This window comes from Carcharodon carcharias, chromosome 34, assembly GCF_017639515.1.
Source record: "Carcharodon carcharias isolate sCarCar2 chromosome 34, sCarCar2.pri, whole genome shotgun sequence".
In the NCBI taxonomy this organism is placed as follows: Eukaryota; Metazoa; Chordata; class Chondrichthyes; order Lamniformes; family Lamnidae; genus Carcharodon; species Carcharodon carcharias.
The window spans coordinates 16,789,381-16,814,390 of NC_054500.1; the positions used below are offsets into that span (position 1 = coordinate 16,789,381).

Consider the following 25,010-nt stretch of genomic DNA (forward strand, 5'->3'; position numbering starts at 1 on the left):
ACTGGATACTGCAAAGGCTATGGGCTCTGACAACATTCCAGCAATAGTACTGAAGACTTGAGCTCCAGAACTTGCCACACCCCTAGCCAAGCTGTTCCTGTACAGCTACAACATTGGCATCTACCTGGCTATGTGGAAAATTGCCCAGGTATGTTCTGTACTGAAAAAGCAGAACAAATCCAACCCGGCCAATTACCGTCCCATCAGCCTACTCTCCATTATCAGGGTAGTGTCCTAGGCCCAGCCATCTTCAGCTGCTTTATCAATGACCTTCCTTCCATCATAAGGTCAGAAGATGATTGCACAATGTTCAGCACCATTCGCGATTCCTCCGATACTGAAGCAGTCCATGTCCAAATGCAGCAAGCCTTGACAATATCCAGGCTTGGGCTGACAAATGGCAAGTAACATTCGCGCCACACAAATGTCAGGCAATGACCATCTACAACAAGAGAGAATCCTACCATCGTCCCTTGATGTTCAATGGCATTACCATTACTGAATCCCCCACTATCAACATCCTGGAGGTTACCATTGACTAGAAGCTGAACTGGACTAGCCATATAAATACTGTGGCTACAAGTGCAGGTCAGAAGCTAGGAACCCTGTGACGAGTAACTCACCTCCTGACTCCCCAGAGCCTGTCCACCATCTACAAGGCACAAGTCAGGAATGTGATGGAATACTCCCCGCTTGCCTGGATGAGTGCAGCTCCTACAACACTCAAGAAGCTGGGCACCGTCCAGGACAAAGCAGCCCGCTTGATTGGCACCCCATCCACAAACATACACTCCCTCCACCACTGATGCATAGTAGCAGCAGTGTGTACCATCTACAAGATGCACTGCAGGAATTCACCAAGGCTCCTTAGACAGCACTTTCCAAACCCACAACCACCAGCACCTAGAAGGACAAGAGCAGCAGACACATGGGAACACCACCACCTGGAAGTTCCCCTCCAAGTCACTCACCATCCTGACTTGGAAATATATTGCCGTTCCTTCACTGTTGCTGGGTCAAAATTCTGGAACTCCCTTCCTAACGGCACTGTGGGTGTACCTACACCACATGGACTGCAGCGGTTCAAGAAGGCAGCTCACCACCACCTTCTCAAGAGCAATTAGGAATGAATTTTTAAAAAAGCCCAAATATCCCTGTTACAGATCGCAAGTTAGATTTATGAATAGAGATTCCCTCTCCGAGTGTTTTTCAATTTGTGAACCTTCCTATATTCCATTGACATTTAAGTGTTGTGGCAATTTAGTTCAGTTGATAGCTGAGCTAGAAGGTCATAAGCTCAAAACTAACTCCAGGACATGAACACGTAATCTTGGCCAACACTGCAGTGAAGTACTGAGGGAGTGCTGCACAATCAGAGGTGCCACCTTCGAGTGAGGCATTAAGCCAAGGGGCTCCCGCCTGCCGCTAAAACAACACCAGCAGGGGAAAGTGTGGGTCAACATTCTCTCCTCAAGCAGTGGCACAAAAACAAGGTTATTTTTCCGACTGATGTCCCTGGGATCTTGCTGTGCAAGAACGGCTGCCGTGCTGGGTAGATAGTAAGAGTCATGGAATTTCAAAGTCATTACTGTGAAGTGCCTAGTGATTTTTCAGAGAGCTGTGATAGAGGGCTATGTAAAGAAAGTAAGACTTGCATTTATATAGCACCTTTCATGACCACAGGACGATCCAATCCATTTTGTAGATAAATAGGTCTGTATTTGAAGTGTAGCAACTGTTGTAATGTGGGAAACATGGCAGCCAATTTGAGCACAGCAAGCTCCCACAGGCAGCAATGAGTTAATAACCAGGTAATCTGCCTTTAGCAATGAAGGATAAATCATGCCAAAGACAACAGGAAGAACTCCCCTGCCCTTCTTAAAAATAACATCATTGGATCTTTAATGTCCACCTGAGAGGGCAGGTGGGGGCTTGGCTTTATGTCCTATCCAAGGGATAATACCTCAGACCATGTGGTATGCCCACCACTAGGGGAGTGTTGGCCTCAGTTATGGCTGAAGACTCTGGAGAGGGAACTTGAACCCACAACCTTCTAACTCCAAGGCAAGAATATACCCAATGATCCATGACTGACACTAATCAGAAACACTGTGTAAATGCCAGCCCTCCCTTGACATTAAAGGGAGATGAGCCTCCAACGATTAGCATGGGTAATTTGCAGAATTATTGGTACCTATGTTGGTTAATGTTCTTCTTAGCTTTTTAATTATTAATGCTGGTCTTCATGGGGTTAATGCCTACTGGAGTTTATATTGACTGGCATGGGGGCCTATCAGGTAGCTGAATTCATGTGTTCTGAGCCTTTTATTGTGCGTGTGTATAGCGTGTCTGTGCGTGTGTGTATGTATGTAGACAGTGTGTGTATATGACGGTGGTCAAGGCTCAGTAATTATAGTTAACTGTATAACCTTGTCATTGAATGCGCAGAGAGGCGTAGGAGTATACATCTAGTGGGACGTATCCCTTGTACCATATTGTTAATGGACACTTTTATTGTCTAACAGCAGCAGAATTCATGACCTGAGAGATGGTAATAATAGATCCTGTAATACTGTCATCATCGAATCTTTGTCCTGTGATAAAGACCCTATCTGTCTCCCTGACATTGACACTGGAAAGTCAAGCTTGCACCCCACGTGTGGGGAATTTGAATAATGAGCGAGGAATCTATGAAGGCTGAAAGTGAATCAATAAACTAATTTTCTCCTAACAATGCCGTCGTACATTGTAGATGAGAGAGGGGTAGGTGCTGTGTTACTGCCAGCAACAGCCCTCCCTCTGGCACCGTGCCTTGAACAATTAAGATACAGTGCCTCAGAGAGGAACACAGCCAAGTGGCCTTGGGGAAGATTAAAACCAATCAGCCAGGGGTTGCAATGTTCCAGATACGGATGAGCCTCCATCAAGTGATTCCAGGTGTCCGCCTGCAGGTTACCTCCCTCCACCTAACCCTGCTCCCCGGGAGCTGCTTAATTTGATAGGATGAAGCAGCGGGGCTTAAGACAGTGGAGATGGTGGTTTAGTGGTAATGTCTCTGGCCTAGTAATCCAGAGTCCCAATCTCTGGGGACATGGGTTCAAATCCCATCATGGTGGAATTTGAATTCATTAATAAATACTGAAAACAGCAAAAACAACTGACTCTTTATTAAAGACCCATTGGGTATGCCCTTGAGGGAAGGAAATCTACCATCTTTACCTGGTCTGGCCCACATCTGACTCCAGACCTGCAGCAATGTGGTTGACTCCTAGCTGCCCACTGAAATGGCTGAGGAAGCCACTCAGTTCAAGAGCAATTAGGCAGGGGCAACAAATGCTGGCTTTGCCAGTGATGCCTGCTGTGCTAGAATAAAAAAGAATGGAAGATTAAAGAAACATAAAACAATGGCCCCCTTGCCTCATCCAATTCCTGTTGGGCAAGGCAAGGGGTATTAAGGGTTGCAGGTCAGAAGCAGAATAACCATGCTTTAATTGCTGGGGCTGAGTGACCACCTCCTGCTGCAAGGTGAAATTGCACCCTGCTAATTTCACATTTAGTATCCAGTTTACTTGCTTACAAGGTTTCCTTTTCCTACATTTCTTGCCTCACCTCATCTCCTCTCTCATTCTTTGCAGCCTCAGGAGTGTCCTGCATCTTTTCTCTTCTACTTATCAAGAATGATAACAGCAAAATCCATTGCTAAAGATCACGTGACCCTCCTAAGTTCTCCCAGAGTTCTGGCCAACATCCCTCCTTTAAACAAATACCATCAAAAAAACGAGACCTTCTCATTCATCCCCCTGCTGTTATTGGGGATTCGGTGGTGCAATCCGTGTTAGCCTGAATGACAAACTATTCTATCTTCCGCCCTCTGTAAACTTAAACTCATCTAAAACTTTGTGGCATTCATCCTGCCTCACATCAAGTCCCATTCGTTAACAGGCTCCGAGCCGGCTGGTGAAGCTGAAACCAAGATGCAGAACATTTCTTTATTGAGAGAGTTTATTGACTTGTTCAGTCTCACAGCTCTCATCCCACTCAACCCAGTGTCCCAGCTGTCCCCTATTTATAGACTCTTCTGATGAACAAAAAACCAATAAAGTAAACAAAAAAAAATCAATAAATCAGAGGGGGTGATAGCCCCTGGTGGGGCACTGTAACTAAAATAAAAACATGAAAGGAAACTTACAAAATCCAATCAAAATATCATTTCCAGGGGTGACGATACACCCACAGCATTAGCCTAGGTCTCTGAATTACTAGTCCAGTGACATTGCAACTGTGCTATCACCTATCCCAATTTGTCCCCTACCTATATGTGCTCAAAGACAATTAATATCCACCGTCTGTGTCTCTTAACCTTAGCAATGTAATTGATAAGACATTGATGCCATTCACCTTTGGTCAAGATTCTGATCACCTGTCCTCAAGTGGCCCCTTTCAATTTTTGTCTGTGGACATTTCACTGCGTTACGTAAATGCAAGCTGTTGTTGATTTGTTGTAGCAGATTTCAATAACAAAATGGGGTTACATTAGTGAAAGCATTACAACATTTAAGTAACAGATTCAGTTGGCGAAGTGCTGAATTGAGAGCCACCCTGGGCTGCTTGATGTTCAAACTCCTACTCACAAGAGCATCTTAGTCTGCTCGACGCGGATTCGAACTCACTGCTCACACTTCTCGTTTCCTTTTGTTTTCCCATTTCACCATTTCATGCAGCTACCAATAATATACACAGCGTCGATCAATAACCCCTCCCTCCCCCCCCCCCCCCCCACCCCCCCCCCTCCACCGCCACCTCCAGGCTTGATCAATAAAGGAACAAACAGTCTTTATATCAAAAGCAGCACACAATAGGCCTCTCACTCGCTGAGCACTCAGCTAATACTGGCTGTGATGTTCTTCCCCGTCTTTTCTCATTTCTCCTCACAGCCACTTTCTTGTCCCTCTCCATTTCGTCGATCATACTGTGTTTGTTCTGCCTCTGAGCTTAGCTTTCCGGTGCCTCCTAAGCTCCACACAAACCATTGAAGTCAATGGGAATCGGGGGGGGGAAATTCTCCACCGGTTGGAGTCATACCTCGCACAAAGGAAGATGGTTTTGGTGGTTGGAGGCCAATTATCTCAGTCCCAGGACATTGCTGCAGGAGTTCCTCAGGGCAGTGTCCCAGACTCAATCATCTTTCATCTGCTGCATCAATGACCTTCCCTCCACCATAAGATCAGAAGTGGAATGTTCATTGATGATTGCACAATGTTCAGCCCCATTTTCAACTCCTCAGATAGTGAAACAGTACATACTTGCATGCAATGAGATCTGGACACCATTCGCACTTGAGCTATTAGGTGGTAAACAGCATTTGCACTACATAAGTGCCAGGCAATGACCATCTCCAAAAAGAGAGAATCTAATCATCTCTCCTTGACATTCAACTGCTTTACCATCACTGAATCACCACTATTTTTAACTCAGGGTGTGGGCTTCGCTGGCTGGGCCAGCATTTGTTGCCCACCTCTAGTTGCCCTTGAGTAGGTGGTGCTAAGCCAGTTTCTTGAACCGCTGCAGTCCATGGGGTGTAGGTACACCCATAGTGCTGTTAGGGAAGGAGTTCCAGGATTTTGACCCAGTGACAGTGAAGGAACAGAGATATATTTCCAAGTCAGGATGGTGAGTGGCTTAGAGGGGAACTTTCAAGTGGTGGTGGTCCCATGTAAATACTGCGCTGGCCCTTCTAGATGGTAGAGGTCGTGGGTTTGTAAGGTGCTGGTGCAGGGGACTTGGGGAGTTGCTGCAGCGCATCTTGTAGATGGTACACACTGCTGCCACTGGGTGACGGTAGTGGAGGGAGGGATTGTTTAAGATAGTGTATGGGGCGCCAATCAAGAGGCAGCTTTGTCCTGGATGGTTCCGAGCTTCTTGAGTGCTGTTGGAGCTGCACTGATCCAGGCAAGTGGAAAGCATTTCATCACACTCCTGAATTATGCCTTGTCGGTGGTGGACAGGCTTTGGGGAGTCAGGAGGTGAGTTACCACAATCAGGGATGGACAATAAATGCTGGCCTAGCCAGCGACACCCACATCCCATGAACAAATATGAAAAAAATACACACCCTGCAAACCTCAGGGTAGTCAAATCAAGGCTCACTATGAACACGAAAATAAATATGAATATAAGATGGTCACTAATAAATCCAATAGGGATTCAGCAGTGAGAATGTGGAACATGCTACAAAGAGAAGTTGAAGTGAATAGCATAGATGCATTTAAGATGTAGCTAGATAAACACAGGATGGAGAAAAGATTAGAAGAATATGTTGATGGGGTTAAATGAATTATGGTCAGAGGAGGCTCATGTGGAGCCTAAGCTCTGGCATGGACCGATTGGGCGGAATGGCTTGTTTTTGTTTGAGTAGATACTGGGTATTTGCACAATTTCTTACTATTAATCCTTCCCAGTATTCCAAATCCCTCTCAGTCCTCCCTCCCCCCGCCACTGGCTTTTAAAACCAGTGGTTAGTACTGGTTGATCACTACAATTTTTTTTCGAAGAGGAGCCTGTTTTAATTGTTTTTTTTTCCCTTAACAACTTTCTCCTCCTCCTTGAAGGTGCTGACTCCTCGTTCAGGGGTCGGTCATGGTACCCCACACCCATTATTCACATGAGGTGCCCAGATTGTGTCAGCAGGGGGTAGCCGAATGTGGCAGGCATCATCCGGCTGAGCCAAACCCTGCCCGAGCTTGACACGTCCACTTTCCAATTGGTGCTGGGCTGCAGCAGCAATGTTGGTCCATCTCCCCCCTCCCAACCCCCACTTCAGAGCTGCTGAGGCTTAACAGCACAGATACTGGTTAATTGATGGCTTCCCAGCTTGCCTCATCTCCTTACATGCTCCCTTCATCTGCGCTCATCGCCTCCAAGCATTGGCCCTTCATTCTCGAGGCTCCTCGATAGGAGGCACGGACTTACATTCACATATTACATCTTTCCCTATTTAGCAAACAGAGGGCTGTCACAACAGCACAGGTAGACTCTTCAAGTCTCACTCTTTAGGAGCTACAGCCACTCTGACAGGATTAAAAACGCGAGCAATTTTAATTGATACCGAGAGGGCACCAATTTAAAGAAAAAGAAAGACTTGCATTTATATAGCGCCCTTCATAGCCTCAGGATGTCCCAATTGGACAGCCAACGAAGTACTTTTGAATGAAGTGCAGGAATGTTGGAAACGTGGCAGCCAATTTGTACACAGCAAGCTCCCACAAACAGCACTGTGACAATGACCACGTGATCGGCGTGTGAGATGTTGATTGAGGGATAAATATTGGCCAGGACGCTGGGGAGAGCTCTCCAGCTCTTCTTTGAAATGGTGCCGCTGGATCTTTTACGTCTACCTGAGGGGGCAAACAGGGGCCTCGGTGTACCATCTCACCTGAAAGACGGCGTCGCCGACAGTGCAGCACTCCCTCAGCACTGCACTAGAGGGCCAGCTTTGCCATTTGGTGTTCAAGTCCTGGAGTGGGACTTGAACTGAGAGGCAGGTGTGTTATGAGCAGAGCCACAGATGACACTCAGGCGTCTGGAAAACAGGTCGAGGTCACATGAGAAAAAAGCATTCTGACGTTAGGTGTGGTTAGGCTCTAGAATGCACTGCCTGATAGGCCGGTAGATACAATGATAGCTTTCAAAATGGAACTGTATAAATGCTTGGAGAAAAAAAAATGTAGGCATTCGTGGAAAGGGCAGGGCAGCAGGGCGAAGCAGGTTAGTGTGTGAAAGGGCCAGCGCAGACTCAACGGGCTGAATGGCCTCCTTCTGCTCTGTGCTACATTATCTTCTATCAAGTCGTATATCTGTCACCTCGAGGAATGCAGCCCTGTGCAATCTCTGTCACTCTCGCTGATTGTAAGTGTCAGTGATAATGTTTCTCGGTGACAGCGAGTGTTGGCAGCTTGCTAAATGTGAGAGGCATCACATTCAAGCCTTGGTCCCTCTCCTCGTTCAGCATCAATGTACGTACGCTGCAACAGGGAAGACAGCATGCGTGCGTCTAGCAACATGTGGCCTCCTCAGGAAAGCTTCTGAGTGTTTCAGCATCCACGGAATTATTTTGAAGTGTGGTTATTCTTGTTACACTGGCAAACACAGCAAGGTTGTGCAAACACTGTCAGCTGTGGCGCAGTTGGTAGCACTCTCGTTCTGGGTTGAAGTCCCACTCCAGAGACTCGAGCACAGAAACCTTGGCTGATGCTCCCAGTGCAGTGTGGAGGGCGCACTGCGCTGCCTGGGGTGCTGTTGAGAGATTGCACCGCAGACCCCGTCTGCCCCCTCTTAAAAGATCCAGGTCAGAGAAGAGCCGGGGGGGGGGGGTGGGGGCGGTTCTCATTGGTGTCCTGCCCAAAGTGTATCCCGTGACCAGCACCACAGATATTCTCATTGTTCTTGGGATCTTACTGTGCCTAAATTGACTGCCGCATTTCCTACAACACAACAGTGAGTAAGCTTCAAAAGTGCTACGTTGGGTTGTAAAGCACTTTGTTATATCCTGAGCTGGTGAAAGGCGCTATATAAATGCAAGTCTTTCTTTCTAACAGTGGCGATGAGTGACAGCTGAATTCTAACTTGGTGGTGCTGGTCAGAGGGGAAATAGTGGCCAAGACACCAGCAGGAGTCATCGCTCTGCTTCCAACTTTCGGTGTACACCCCCGATTGCAGCAACACGAAGACAGTATCCCAATGCAACCAGAGAATGGCACCTCTGACAGTGTGGCCATCCCTCAGGATAGCAATGGAGTGGCAACCTAGATTCTGCAGTCAAGTCCTGAAGGGGGGATTTGAACCCACAACCTTGTCACTCAAAAGGGCTAGTTCCACAAAACCACACTGATCCTGAAGCACCATCGGGGCTCATTTTGACTTTGAGTGTTAGTATTTATTGGTGATTGCCTATTAGCTGCCTGCTTAACACCTCGCGCCATTCTTAGCTCAATGACAATTTCCTTTGTTGCCCACGCTGGCCGTGCCACCTAGTGGCCGAACTTGGTATCTGCACTGTGTGCGGGATCCGGTGTCTGCACTGTGTGCGGGATCCGGAATCTGCAGTGTGTATGGGCTCTGGAATCTGCAGTGTGTGTGAGCTCCGGAATCTGCACTGTGTACGGGATCTTGTATTGCACTATGTGTGGGGTCCGGTATCTGCACTGTGTGCGGGAGCCTGTATCTGCACTGTGTGCGGGATCCGGAATCTGCACTGTGTATGGGATCCGGAATCTGCACTGTGTGCGGGATCCGGAATCTGCACTGTGTGTGGGATCCAGAATCTGCACTGTGTGCGGGATCTGGAATCTGCACTGTGTGCGGGATCCGGAATCTGCACTGTGTGCGGGATCCGGAATCTGCACTGTTTGCGGGATCCGGAATCTGCACTGTGTGCGGGATCCGGAATCTGCACTGTGTGCGGGATGCGGTATCTGCACTGTGTGCGGGATCCGGAATCTGCAGTGTGTGTGGGATCCGGAATCTGCATTGTGTGTGGGATCCAGTGTCTGCGCTGTGTGCAGGATCCGGTATCTGCGCTGTGTGCGGGATCTAGTATTTGTGCTGTTTGCGAGATCCGGTATCTGCACTGTGTGCGGGATCTAGTATCTGCGCTGTATGCGAGATCCAGTATCTGCACTGTGTGTTGGATCCAGTATCTGCACGGTGTGCGGGATCCGGTATATGCACTGTGTGTGGGTACGGTATCTGCGCTGTGTGCGGAATCCGGTATCTGTGCTGTGTCTGGGAATTGGATCTGTGCTGTGTGCGGAACTCGGTATCTGCACTGTGTGAGGGATCCAGTATCAGCACTGCGTGTGGGATCCAGTATCTGCACTGCATGTGCGATCAGTATCTGCGCTGTGTGCGGGGTCCAATATCTGCAGTGTGTGTGGGATTCGGTATCTGCGCTGTGTAAGGGGCCAGTACCCATACCGCCTGTGAACCCAGCAACCACATCAGCAGTGGGATCCAGCATCAGCTCTGTCTGTGGGATCCACACTGTCCGATTACACCCCATCACTGCACCAAAATGTGTTCTTTAATTATTGAAACGTTTTACTAGCACAACAGGAAGATTTATGGCACGAGTGCGTACATCAGACATATGCTGTTTATACAGGGAAATGTGTTGCATTTGTACAGCTGCTGTGCTCAACTGGGACTCTGCACAAACAAATACTGGTTCTGCTGTCACCAAAACAGCCTTTCCCAGTTCTGAAATACCAACTCTTTACTCAACAACAGAGCTTATTACCATTGGCAAATACCAGGTCTGCTTTGGGGGTATATAAAATTAATGAACTTGTTATTCATAAGCACACACGCACTGCACACACCTTCACAGTAAATTAGGGGCATTGCTCTAACCCTACAGGATATTGGGATTACAAACGAAATGCACAGGAATCATTGTATTTCACATTCTGAGAAGAGGCGTTAAACTGTGGCCCTGCCTGTCCTCTCATGTGGTCATGAGAGACCCTCCACCAGCATTTCAAAGGAGGCTGGGGAGTTCTTCTCACTGTCCAGGTCTAATCTTTATCCCCACAGCCATGCTATTATTGTGGATTATTTGGCCAGTGTTGGGTATGGGATCTTGCTGTGTACAAATTGGCTGCCTCGTTTCTTACATCAGAACAGCGTCTGCAATTCAGAAGTACTTCGTTGGCTGTAAAAGCACTTTGTGGCGGCCTGAGGTTGTGAAAGGCGCTATATAAATGCAGGTCCTCTCTATTGGCCAAAGTACACGGCCAGCTCCCAAGTCCCTGTGGGTGACAGCTTGTTGTATTCTGGAGGATCCCAAAGTGGGTAATCTCAGTCAGGTGGGCAGCTGAGAACATTGCAATTTACAATAAAAACTGCATTTATATAGCGCCTTTAATAAAGTAAAACGCCTCAAGATGCTTCATGGGAGTGCTATCAAACAATATTTGACATCAAAGCCATATAAAGAGATATTAGGACAGGTGACCAAAAGCTTGGTCAAGGGGGTAGATTTTAAGGAGCACCTTAGGGGAGGAGAGGTCCTAGGGAGGGAATTCCAGAGCTTATAACCTCAGCAGTAAGGGCACAGCCACCAATGGTGGAGCAATTAAAATCAGGGATGTGCAAAAAGCCAGAGTTGGAGGAGCACAGAAAGTGATAGGGGCCAGAGATTTCTTTTTAATGGGATGTGGGCATCATTGGCAAGGCCAGCATTTGTTGCCCATCCCCAATTACCCTTGAACTGAGTGGCTTGCTAGGTCACTTCAGAGGGCAAGTTGTGGGTCTGGAATCAAATGTAAGCCAGAACAAGTGAGGACAGCAGATTTCATTCCCTAAAGGGCATTATTGAACCAGGTGGACTCTATGACAATCAGTGATAGTTTTGTGATCACCAATTCCAGATTTATTAATTGAATGCAAGTTCCACCAGATGCCATGGTGAGATTTGAACCCATACTCCTAGAGCATTAGCCTGGGTCTACAGCACAGTGACAATACCACTACACCACTGCCTCCCCCAAACATTGAAAAAAAAGGATTGAGGCTAAGAGCAGCTTGACCTTTACAACAGCTGGGAACTTCTTTGAGGAATCCAGTGGTCTGGCCTCAGCCTCCAGAGCAAGAAAATCACAGCCTCATGTTATGGCGTTGGTAAACCAGAGGATGTGAGTGCAAATCTCACTGTGGCAGTTTGAGAATTTGAATTCAGTTTGAGCAAATATCAAAATAAAAAGCTGGCATCAGTAAAAGTGGCCGATGAAGTTGATGGATTTACATCGAAAACCAATCGGTTCACTCATGCCCTTCAGGGAAGGGAACTTGCCCCTTCTTATCCAGGTCTGACTTCAGTCCCTTAATGAGCACCTCAGTTGTATTTATCAACATCCTGGGGAGTTACCGATGTCCAGAAACTGAACTGGACCAATCATATAAATACTGTGGCTACAGGTCAGAGGCTGGGAATCCAGCAATGAGTAACTCACCTCCTGACTCCCCGAAGCCTGTCGAACATCCACAAGGCACAAGTCAGGAGTGTTGTGGAATACTCTCCACTTGCCTGGATGAGTGCAGCTCCAACAACACTCAAGCAGCTCGGCATGGTCCAGGACAAAGTAGCCGCCTTGATCGGCACCCCATCCAGCACCTGAAACATTCACTTCCTCCACCACTGACGCACAGCACACAAGACACACTGCAGCAACTCACCAAGGCTCCTTCGACAGCACCTTCCAAACCCATGACCTCTACCACCTAGAAGGACAAGGATAGCAGGTGGAAACACCACCATCTCCAAGTTCCCCTCCCAGCTACACACCATCCTGACTAGGAACTATATGGCCGTTCCTTCACTGTCGCTGGGTCAAAATACTGGAACTCCCTCCCTAACAGCACTGTGGGTGTACCTATACCACATGGACTGCAGCGGTTCAAGAAGGCTGCTCACCACCACCTTCTCAAGAGCGATTAGAGATGGTCAACAAAAGCTGGCCTCGCCAGTGAAGCCCACACCCCAGGAATGAATAAAAAAATGTCCTGGTCAGCAAGGGATGGGCAATAGATACCAACCTTGTCAGCAACACTCATGTACAGAGAATGAACAAAAGAACATAAGAAATAGGAGCAGGATTAGGCCATTCGCCCCTCAAGCCTAGTCAATAAGGTCAGGGCTGATCTGATTATGGACTCAACTCTGCTTTCCGGCCTGTCCCCAATAACCCTAGACTCCCTTGTAGATTAAAAACGTCTTAAGTCAGCCTGGAATATATTCACCATCCCAGAGAGCAGTGGAGGGGCTGGGTCAGAGAATTCCAAAGGCCAACGACCCTCTCAGAGAAGAAATTCCTCGACCTCGTCGTCAGCGGGAGATCCCTTGTTTTGGAAACCGTGCCCCTTTGTTCTAGGTCCCCCTTTTAAGGGGAAGCAGCCTCCCTGCACCCACCCTGTCAAGCCCCCCTCAGAATCTGATGGGCAGGATTTTACGACCCGATCAGGCTCGAAATAGCGCGCGATGATGTCGGGAGAGCGTCCCCACGCACTCGCACAATATTTCGGTCAGCGGGCGCGGGCAAGAGTTGGCAGTGCGCCCACCGACAATTAAGAGGCCTATTAAGGCCCTTAACCAGGTAATTGAAAGCTATTTCTCTGCCTGTCCAGAGAGATGAGGTTTCCAGCTGTAACCTGAAAAAAAAATTTTTCCACTATCGTTTTCAACATGTCCCTTTTCACGTGACTGAGTCACATTTTGTGGGGATTTGTTTCCCTCACGCTTAAAATCTTTATTTTCATTTCCACAATTCTTGAGCTCCCTGAGGCAGCTCTGTGCCTCCAGGGAGCTTTCACTGCGCGCTCCCGCTCCTGCGTGTGCGCAGACTTCAGTGCTCGTGTCCCCCCACGCCCAGCGGCGCTGAGGTAATTGGCCAGCCAGCGTGAAATCGCGGTGGGGGGGCCGATCGCGGGTGGCGGACTGTTTCCCGGCCGCTCCTGGGTCTGTCTACTGTGCCCGCCCGACCAACCAAAAATCCCACCCTATATAGGTTTCAATAAGATCACCTCACACTCTTCTAAACTCCCATGAGTATAGGCCCAACCTGCTCAGCCTTTCCTTGCAAGACAACCTTGAATAAAAAGGTGGAGGGGGGGGGGTGGGGAGCGGTGGGGGGTCGGTGAGGGGAGGCGAGGAAAAAGCATTCTGCTCCCCCTGCTCTCGCTATGTGGATTGTTGCCTTATAAAATCTGCGTAGGCTCAAACAGGGGTTGTGGCGAGGGGTGGGTTGGGGTTTGGGTGTTTGGGGGGTCGGGGGGTGGTGGTGTGGGAGGCCTTGACCAATGAATGTCCTGTGTCTATGGAGCCATGCGCCAGAGTCAGAGAAGGAACCAGTCAGCGATAGGAAGAAAAATCTGTCTGCCGATAATGGGTTAAGGAGTAATGCATTTCTGTTTAGAGTGAGATCCATTTACTGTTCGAGGACAGAGTGATGTAGTGTGTAGTGCAGACAATCCCCCACCGAGAGCAATGTTTAGCTGTTATTGATCAGGCTCGCTATGATCAAGCATAAATATTGAATTGGTGCGGGCTTAATATCCCAGCTTAGGAAATGGGGTCCTTTTAACCTACAAGCCCCTACTGTGGGTGGAAGAGCTTCTGCACAGTTGCTGTTCCGCCTCGGGGGGAGTTGGATCAGCCCTGAGATAGGAGCTGATTGATATCGAGGTTGATGAAATTGTCAACACATCTGTCATCACAGTTTGAAGACTTAAATCCCTGCTGAGATCCCCCGCTGCGCGATGGTATTCGACAAAGAGCCTGACACAGAACAGAGAGCATGAGTGCTCGTAAGGATGCAGACAAGTGCCGTCTCTCCAGCCCTTTCTTCTCCCTCCCTTTATTTTTATTCATATTCCTGGTAAATCACAGTTTTGTACAGCAGACTGCTTCTGTCTGCGAATTTTATGCTCATCAACTTGAGAAAGCTTTTCAGCACGAGGCGTCAGCTGCTGTCAGCTTCTAGCTCGTCTCAGGGCAGGTACAGCTTAGCTAGGCACCCGTCGGTAGCCTCCTCCGTGGCCGGTGGCCAACGCCTGGCTGTTCAGCCGTGGCGGGCACTCAGCACCCTCCCAATTCCCAACCCCATGTCTCCACGTCCACACTTCCACAGTGGGAGTCACCCAACGGTGGTCAGGAGCAGAACCCCTGGCGTCGTAGAATGACACAGTGCAGGAGGAGGCCATTCATGCCATCATGTCCATGCTGGCTCTTTGGGCGATCTATTGAACAAGTCCCCAACCCCCTCTGCTCTTTCCCTGTAGCCCTGTGAATGGTTCCTCTTTGAGCAGTTATCCAATCCCCTTTAGAAAGTTACTGTTAAATCCGTTTCCTAACCCCCACCCCACAAAACCCTACCCCCTGCCACACCTGAGGCAGCACTTTCCAGATCATAACAACTAGCTATGTAGCTTTTCCTTTTCCCCTCATGTTGCCTCTGATTTCTGCCAGTGAACTAGAACCTGTGTCCTCTGGGTGAAAACCCTTCAGCCGCTGGGAACAATTTCTCTTTACATACCGGATCTAAAGCCTGCAGGATTTTGAACGCTTCTATTCAATCTCCTCTCCACCTTCCCTGCCCTGAGGAGACCAACGCCAATTCGCAGAAGGGAAGATGAAGAGGAGATTTGATAGAAATGTTCAAAACCCATGAGGCGCCTGGACAAGGTAGATAGAAAGGAACTGTTCCCATTGTCGGGAGGGTCGAGAACCGGAGGGCACAGGTTAAAGGCGATTGGTAAAAGAAGCAATTGCGACATGAGTGCAAAACCCTTTTTTTATGCAGCGAGTGGTTAGGATCTGGAATGCATTGCCTGAGGGTGTGTCAGATGTAGATTCAATTGTGGCTTTCAAAAGGGAACTGGGTGATTACCTGAAGAGAAAAGATTTGCTGGGCTACAGGGAAGAGTCAGGGGAGTGGAACTAACTGAGTTGCGATTGCAGAGAGCCGGCACGGACACAATGGACTGAATGGTCTCCTTCTGTGCTGTAACCATTCTATGATTCTACTCCTCCTTAGGTCCATCAGAATTAACTTGAGAAGCATCTGTACATCGAAAACATACTAACATGCAGTCGACACGAACTCGGGGGAGGGGGGGGGGGGAATAGTGTCCGGCCAACCTTCTTGGCTTCTGTGAGGGAAAAATGTCCCAAATAGATTACAGAAGGCCTCACGACATGGGCCGGGATTTTCCAGCGGCTGCGGAAGATTCGGGGGCCCAGCCTAAAGTCCATTGACTTTTGGCAGGACCAGACGATCCTGGCAGCAGGTAAGGCTGGAAAATCCTGCCCATAGTATGCCTGGATTTCCAAAAGGCATTTATATTGAATTACACAGAAAATAGATCTCCAAAACCAGCTCCGCAAGAGCCTCCTTCCACACATTTAATTCTATGATCCTACAACACTATCAATATAACTTTCTATTCCTTTCTCCCTTATGTGTTTATCTAGTTTCCCCTTAAATGCTTCTATATGCTATCTGGCTCCATCACTCCTTGTGGTAGAAAGTTGCACATTGACACCACTCTCTGGCTAAGGCAGTTTCTTCTGAATTCCCAATTTGATTAATTGCTGACTATCTTATATATTGATGACCTCTAGTTTTGGTCCCCCCTAAAACTGGAAGTCATTTTCTCTATGTCTACCCTATGTGGTATTGTCATCAGACTTATAATCCAGAGACCCCCAGGATGATGCTCTGGGGACCTGGGTTCAAATCCCCCCCACGGCAGATGGTGGAATTTGAATTCAATAAAAATCTGCAATTAAAAGTCTAATGATGACCATGAAACCATTGTCAATTGTTGTAAAAACCCAACCAGTTCATTAATGTCCTTTAGGGAAGGAAATCTGCTGTCCTTACCTGGTCTGGCCTACATGTGACTCCAGACAAACAGCAATGTGGTTGACTCTTAAAGGGCCTGGCAAGCCACTCAATTGTGTAAACCGCTACAAGGTCTAGAAGGAATGCACTGGGGGGTGTACCTACACCACAGGGACTGCAGCAGTTCAAGAAGGCAGCTCACCACCACCTTCTCAAGAACAATTAGGGATGGGCAATAAATCCTGGCCCAGCCAGTGATGCCCACATCCCATGAGTAAAGAAAAAAATATTATAGATTTCCATCTGCCCACCCCCTCAGTCTTGCTCTTTTCTAGAGAAAAGAGTCCCAGCCTGTTTAGACACACACGAGGCCAGAACTGGTGGAACACAAGAGACTAGGGGACTGTCGGGCTTAATGGTAAATGTGAACAAACAACGTGGAACACCGACCAACAAAGCTATTATAACGCTGAACTACACAGACATAACTGGAAGATGCAAGCCAGAAATCAAAGCATACAGAGTCCTGGTCCAGTTCTGGGCAACACAAAGGACACAATGAGGCAGCGAAGATTCTCAAGTTATCAGGGGTCTGAGACAAGAGTTAGGACATGGATATTTAGGATCCGACAGGGCCTTGTTTAAAAATTTTCATCCTTGGCTTCAAATCGTTCCATGGCCTTGCCTCTCCCTATCTCTGTAACCTCCTCACGCCCTAATGAGATCTTTACACTCGGGGAGATCTCTCGATTTCCTTTACATCCAGTCCTCCCCTGCTCCATGCCATGAATCAGCCAACTCAACGCACAGGAAGGAAGGTCAAACCTGGAACCTTGCTGTGTCTATCACTCAGGACCATGCTGTGATCTAGTCAAATCTCAGTGGATAACACCCTTGTGTCAGCATCAGAAGATCATGGATTCAAGTTCACGCTTACTTTTAAGCCTGACAATCCTCCAATCTATGTGTTCTTCCAATTCTGCCCTTGTGTATGTCTAAACAGGATTCAACTTCCACTCCAAAGACCCAACCCAAAATCTAGCCTGAAATTCCCAGTGCAGTACTGAGGGAATGCTGCATTTTTGGAGGTGTTATCTTTTGAATGAGATGTTAAAACCAATGGGCAGCCTGACCTCTCGACGGGATGCCAAAAATCCCTTGGCTTTATTTCAAATAAGACCAAGGTCGTTCTCCCTGATGTTCTGACTAATACTTATCTCTCAAACAACATTGCAGAAACCGATTATCTGGTCATCGCGCCATTGCTGTTTGAGGGAGGTGCTGGACGCAAACTGGCTGTCACTTATCCTACATTATGGCAGAGACCTTTTCTTTTAAAATTATGTTTGCTACGTAGCTGCTGTGTTTTTTTCCATCGCTCCACCATTGGCGGCCATGCCTTCAGCTGCCTTCCCTAACCCTCTCCGCCTCTATCTCCTCCTTTAAAACTCTCCTTAAAGCCTCCCTCTTCGACCAAGATTTTAGTGGAAATAATCTCTGCACTTAAACCTCCTGCATGTTGACTTGGAACGTTTCACTACGTTAAAGGCATTACTGGTGTTCTTATACAGTCAGACAAATAGCCCTTCATGTGAAGCATTTTTCCATCGTCCCTGATTTTAACCTGAGTGGCCACCGAATTAGTTGTTGCCTAAGTGCCATAGGTGACCATGTCTTTTATTTACTCGTTCATGGGGTGTGGGCATCACTGGCTGGGCCAGCATTCATTGCCCATCCCTAATTGTCCCTTGAGAAGATGGCGGTGAGCCGCCTTCTTGAACCGCTGCAGTCCATGTGGTGTAGGTACACCCACAATGCAGTTAGGAAGGGAGTTCCAGGATTCTGACCCAGCGACAGTGAAGGAACTTTGATCTTCAAAACTGTCCAATCAAAGCAGCAGTGGATGAACTCATTCTTGGAGTTTTGGTTAAGCTAGTCTTTAACAATTCGATGATTCTTTCGCAGTTTTGTTTGCTACGTAGCTGCTCTGTTTATTTGCTGCAGAGCTACTAGTTCTTTTCAGTCAACATTTTGGGGTGGATGTTTAAAAAAAATCAGGAGAACAATTATTGAAAGAAAAAAAAGACAAGTTGGGAGGCTCAAAGTTGGGAGGTTCATCCAAACCTGCTTCGTTCAACCTGCCCATGTCCAAAGCTCTGGAATTTCCTCCCTAAGCCACTCTGCTCTCTTTAAAGGTGCTCCAGGGAACCAGAACCTCCCAAGCGATGTTTCTGTGAGGGAGTAGTTCCTGCTCCTCCCTGCGAAGGTATTTCTTTAATTCCTGCCTGCAACTCTTCTGTTGTATAGATTTCATTGCTGGTCCATCTGTCGAGTCCCTGGAGATTAATTACGATACCAGTTTTACTCAATTATACCCAATTACCATCTGCCTGAGTTAACAGTCAGTATAATCTGGTGACCTCAGGGTAAGCTGAGTGGAGAAAAGTACTAACGAAGATGTACTGAATGAGGCCAGAAGAACAAGGGTTCTCTTAAATAATATCAAAAGAAGACCAAATGGAGTTCTTTGGACATGCTATCCGTGCTGAAGTGTTGGAGTGCCTAATCATCACTGGAAGGATTAACAGGAGAAAAATAAAAGGCTAACTGCGAAAGAATCATCGAATAGTTAAAGACTAGCTGAACCAGAACTCTAAGAATGAGTTCATTCACTGCTGCTTTAATTGGACAGTTTTGAAGGTCAAAGTTCTTTCACTGTCACTGGGTCGGAATCCTGGAACTCCCTCCCTAACAGCACTGTGGGTGTACCTACACCACATGGACTGCAGCGGTTCAAGAAGACGGCTCACCGCCACCTTCTCAAGGGGCAATTAGGGATGGGCAATGAATGTTGGCCCAGCCAGTGATGCCCACACCCCATGAACGAATAAATAAAAGACATGGTCGCCTACGGCACTTGGCAAGGTACTTAGGGAACAACTAAGTCGGTGACCCTCAGGTTAAAATCAAGGAGGGTGGAAAAAATGCTCCACATGAAAAGCTACTTGTCTTACTGTATAAGAACAGCAGCTTGCATCTATATAGCGCCTTTAATGTTGTAAAGTGTTCCGAGTGATGTTGCAGGAGGTTTAAATGCAGAGATATTAGGGCCAAAAGCTTGGTCGAAGAGGGAGGCTTTAAGGAGAGTTTTAAGGGAGGAAAGGGATGCGGAGAGGGTTAGGGAAGGCAGCCAAAGGCACGGCCGCCAATGGTGGAGCGATGGAGACAGGCCGCCATTTGCAGGCTGTGGTGTGGTCAGATTTGGAAATGCATTATGGGGTGATGATACAGGTTTGAGGCCTACACTACAGGGTGAGCAAACACAGCTGTGATACCTTCCCAACACTTCAGGATGGTCGCAAAGCTGGGTCAGCCCTCCCACATCCCCCATCACACCCCCTTCCGGCCCCATGTACAGGGGGAGAAATCAGAGGGAAAACATGACAGAGAAGATGGGAGAAAGAAAAGGTAAATACAGGTAAAGAAGAGTAGAGAGAGACAGTTAGAAAAATGGGCAGATAAGAGAAAGAAGTGTTAGATGGCAGATAAGTGTGACTGAAATAGGTTGGGAGCAGGTCCCTGTGCAGCATACACACTAGCACAGGCCAGTAATGCTGAACGGCCGGTTTCTGTGTCAAAGGGAGAAACGAAATGGAGAGGGCCAATGTGGAGGAGGGCAGTGAAAGTTGGGGGAGGGGATAAAAACAGAACTTGCATTTCTCCACTATCTTTCAGTTCCTCAGGGTGGAACAAATTGCTTCGCAAACAATTAGGAAGGATGTTTTTATTCATTCACGGGATGTGGGCTTCGCTGGCTGGGCCAGCATTTATTGCCCATCCCTAATTGCCTTTGAGAAGGTGATGGTAAGTCGCCTTCTTGAACCGCTGCAGTCCGTGTGGTGTAGGTACACCCACAGTGCTGTTAGGGCTCCAGGATTTTGACCCAGCGACAGTGAAGGAACGGTGATATATTTCCAAGTCAGGATGGTGAGTGACTTGAAGGGGCACTTCCAGGTGGTGGTGTTCCCATCTATCTGATGCCCTTGTCCTTCTAGATGGTAGTGGTCATGGGTTTGGAAGGTGATGTCTAAGGAGCCTTGGTGAATTCCTGCAGTGCATCTTGTAGATGGTACATACTGCTGCCACTGTGCGTCAGTGGTGGAGGGGGTAATCTTTGTGGATGGAGTGCCAATCAAGCGGGCTGCTTTGTCCTGGATGGTGTCGAGCTTCTCGAGTGTTGTGGGAGCTGCACTCATCCTGGCAAGTGGGGAGTATTCCATCACACTCCGGACTTGTGCCTTGAATAAATGGCGGACAGGCTTTGGGGAGTCAGGGGGTGAGTTACTCGCTGCAGGATTTCTAGCCTCTGATCTGCTCTTGTAGCCACAGCATTTATATGGCTACTCCAGTTCAGTTTCTGGTCAATGGTAACCCCCTAGGATGTTGATAGTGGGGGATTCAGTGATGGTAACGCCATTGAACGTCAAGGGGCAATAGTTAGATTCTGTCTTGGTGGAGATGGGCAATGTCTGGCAATTGTGTGGAGCGAACGTAACTTGCCACTTGTCAGCCCAAGCCTGGATATTGTCCAGGTCTTGCTGCATTTGAATATGGACTGCTTCAGTATCTGAGGAGTTGCGAATGGTGCTGAACATTGTGCAATCATCAGTGAACATCCCCACTTCTGACCTTGTGATGGAAGGAAGGTCGTTGATAAAGCAGCTGAAGATGTGAAGACAATAGATAGGATGCGGCAAAGATTCATGAGAATGATTCCGGGATTGAGGAACTTCAGTTACGCGCATAGATTGGAGATGTTGGGGCTGTTCCCCTTGGAGAAGAGAAAGTTGAGAGGAGACTTGATAGAGCTGTTCAAAATCATGAGGGTTCTGGACAGTTGGATAGGGAGAAACTGTTCCCATGGGCAATAGGATCGAGAACCATAGGTTCACCGATTTAAGGTGATGGGCATATGAAGCAACGGCGACGTGAGGAAAAACTTTTTCACACAGCGGGTGTTTAGGATCTGGAATGTGCTGCCTGAGAGTGGGATGGAGGCAGGTCCAATCAAGGCTTTCAAAAGGGAATTGGATAACTACCTGAAGAGAAAAAATTGCAGGGCTACAGAGAAAAGGCAGGCGAGTGGGACTAGGTGAATTGCTCTTGCAGAGAGACAGCACACACACGATGGGCCAAATGGCCTCCTTTTGTGCCGTATGATCCAATGAGTTACTTTTCAGGTTCAGTCACTGCTTATTATGTAGGCAAATAGGGTGAATGTTGGCCAAGGCTGTGAGAGAACCCCTTGGCCATCTTTGCAGAGTATGTGGAGTTTTTACATCTGTCTGAACTTTGCAGTGCCACAGCTAAAAGCCTTCACAGAGCCAGCACAAACGTGATGGGGCAAATGGCCTCTCTCCGTGCTGTATGAGTACGCATCCTCCGAGCTGGTTGCACAGTGGAGGCTCAGGAGCAGGTTTCCATCCTTTTTCAATCTGCAGGGGCCTGGGTGAGATTGGCAGGGGCCACATTTTAATGTCTTTCAGATGAGACATTAAAACCAAGGCCCCGTCTGCCCTCCCAGGTGGACATAAAAGGCCGCTCGGCATTGCTTCAGAGAACAGTCGGGCTGTTCTCCCCGGTGTCCTCAACCATCCCACATTCCACATCACACAAAACAGGTTACCTCACCATTATCACATTGCTGCTTGTGGGAGCTTGCTGTGCGCAAATTGGCTGCCGCATTTCCGACACTTCAAAGAATTTACTTCATTGGCTGTAGTGTGCTTTGGGACATCCGGTGATCGCAAAAAGCGCTATATAAATGCAAATATTTCTTTTTTTAATATAGACAAGGATATGTATTATAGAATCCCTTTTGCAACTAAGGTGAAATCTTGTCTTCCCACATCCCTTTTAATTCTCAGATGGCCAGCAGCACTCTGATGCAGGTAAGGATCTGCTTTGATCAATGGGGGAACTGGAGGACTGGTTTCAAGTGCTAATTCTCACAGTCAATGCTACCTTTTCACTACAGCCATCTGTTAACCATTGTGTAGCTCAGGTCAAACCACAGCATTATTATAATTTGTCTAGATATTATTGCAGCTGATGACAGATGTGCAGCACAGATCCACAGGAGATGTATGCTTGCGTGCACTTAATTTTGTCAAATTGTCGTCAATGGCCCATTGAATACATCACGGGCAGCCTCGTTTACTGACATCAATGAAAATCCGGTTTCAAATCCGATAAACTTTCCCGTAAATCAGTGTCTGCTGAATTCAGAAGGAGGGACCAGTACAGAAACCTTGTGCTGGAGAGACAGAGAGACAGTATGTTGACTGAAAGCTGTTCGCAATGAAATGGATATTCCAAACACTACAGGGCAATTGCACAGGGAAAAAGTTAACCCTTTATGCACATTGCCAGTTATTTCATTGACTGTTACAAATTGTAACATTGAAGTACTGCTGATTTCAAACGCTTCATTATATTCTTTTAATTTGGAAATAAATACTTCACTTATGTTAGCCTGTCAAAGATCTGATCTGTGTTGGATGTTCCAGCATGACAAGGTAATTGAAGTGAGCGTGTATGTAAATTCGGGTATGCAGATTACTGCAATTAGGCCTAATAGGTTATTAGGTCTGAGTCATGCAGCCTCTGCAAAAGCAATTCTCCAAAGAGGTTTTAGTTTCTGGATCATTAAAAAAAATGCAATCCACCTACTTCAAGTCTTTGAAAACCCGATATGTTTCACCTTTGCATAATTTATGTCTCTTTTTAATTCATTCTCGGGATGTGGGCGTCGCTGGCAAGGCCGGCATTCATTGCCCTGAGAAGGTGGCGATGGGTCCACGTCCTTGAGCATCTGCATCGTGCAATAGTTAAGAGAGAAGCACTTTGGTACGGGATCGGACTGGGTAGGGATGGCAAGTTGACCTTCCCTACAGTAAACCAGTTGAGCTTTTTCTTACAGTAATCCGGCATTTTTTAACGGCACTTTTACTGGGGCCTGTTCTCTTACTTGCAGGAAAAGAATTTTCACTCTGCCACGGAATTTCACATCACATTATCTGGATTATTAGTCGTGGATAAACATGGAAACTTTACGGCATAGAAGGAGGTAATTCAGCCCATCCAGTCCGCGCCGACTAGCAGACCAGGTATCTGGATTACTAGCCCAGTAACCTAACCACTGTGCTAACATTCCCAGCTGGCAGGGAGAGGGAGACGGTTTTTAGTCAGAAGGAACTTGCATTTATATAGCACCTCTCACATAAGAATCTAAGAAATAGGAGCAGGAGTCGACCACTCGGCCCCTCAAGCCTACTCTGCCATTCAGTATAATCATGGCTGACCTTGAGTTTCAACTCCTTTTTCCCACCCGCTCCCCATAATCCCTTAATTCCCGAGAGACCAAAATCCGTCTATCCCAGCCTTAAATGTATTCAACAATGGAGCATCCACAACCCTCTGGGGTAGAGAATTCCAAAGATTCACAACCCTTTGAGTGAAGAAATTTCTCCTCATCTCAGTCCTAAATGATTGGCTCCAAATTCTGAGCCTGTGCCCACACGTTTTAGACTCCCAGACCAGTGGAAACAATCTCTCAGTGTCCACCCTACCAAACCCCTTCAGAATCTTGCCGGTTTCAATGAGATCACCTTTCATTCTTCTAAACTCCAGAGAATGTAGACCCAATTTACTCAGTCTCTCATCATAGGATATCCCCCTCATCCCAGGGACCAATCTAGTGAACCTTCGCTGTACCGACTCCAGTGCAAATATATCCTTAGCATTTTACACCCAGTGAGGCACTTTTGAAGTGTACTCGCTGTTGTGATATAGGAAATGTAGCATCCAGTTTGCGCACAGCAAGCTCCCACAAACAGCAATGTGATAATGATTCCATTTTTTTTGTGCAATGTTGATTGAAGACGCTGGGGATATCTCTCCTGCTCTACTTTGAAATAGTGCCGTGGCATCTTTTATGTCCATCTGAAAGGGCAGATGGGGCCTCAATTTAACATCTCACCTGAAAGACCAGGCTGATTCCTGGGAAGGCAGGATTGTCGTATGAGGAGCGAGTGGGTCGACTAGGCCTGTATTCACTGGAGTTCAGAAGAATGAGAGGGGACCTCATTGAAATGTATAAAATTCTGAAAGTGCTGAACAGACTGGATGCAGGAATAATGTTTCCTCTGGCTGGGGGGGTCTAGAACAAGGGCCACAGTCTCGGCATAGGGGGTAGACCATTTAGGACTGAGATGAGGAGAAACTTCTTCACTCAGAGGGTGGTGAACCTGTGGAATTCTCTACCACAGAGGCTATGGAGGCCAAGTCATTGAATATATTTAAGAAGGAAATAGATAGATTTCTAGACTCTAAAGGGGTATGAGGAGAGAGCGGGAGTGTGGCGTTGAAATGGAGAATCAGCCATGATCATATTGAATGGCGGAGAAGATTCAAAGGGCTGAATGACCTACTCCTGCTCCTATTTTCTATGTTTCTATGTAAGACTGTCAGTGCAGCACTCCCTCAGTATTGCACTGGGGAGTGTCAGCCTCGATACTGGTTTGGGGAGAAAAACACTTATAAGGTGAGGGA

The 25,010-nt window shown here is 47.4% G+C and overlaps 1 protein-coding gene across 1 annotated transcript in view; it reads right to left on the reverse strand.

Annotated features, from left to right (window-relative positions):
• npas1 (neuronal PAS domain protein 1) overlaps nt 1-25,010 on the reverse strand; it is a 276,687-nt gene that overhangs the window by 60,454 nt on the left and 191,223 nt on the right. The window lies entirely within an intron of this gene.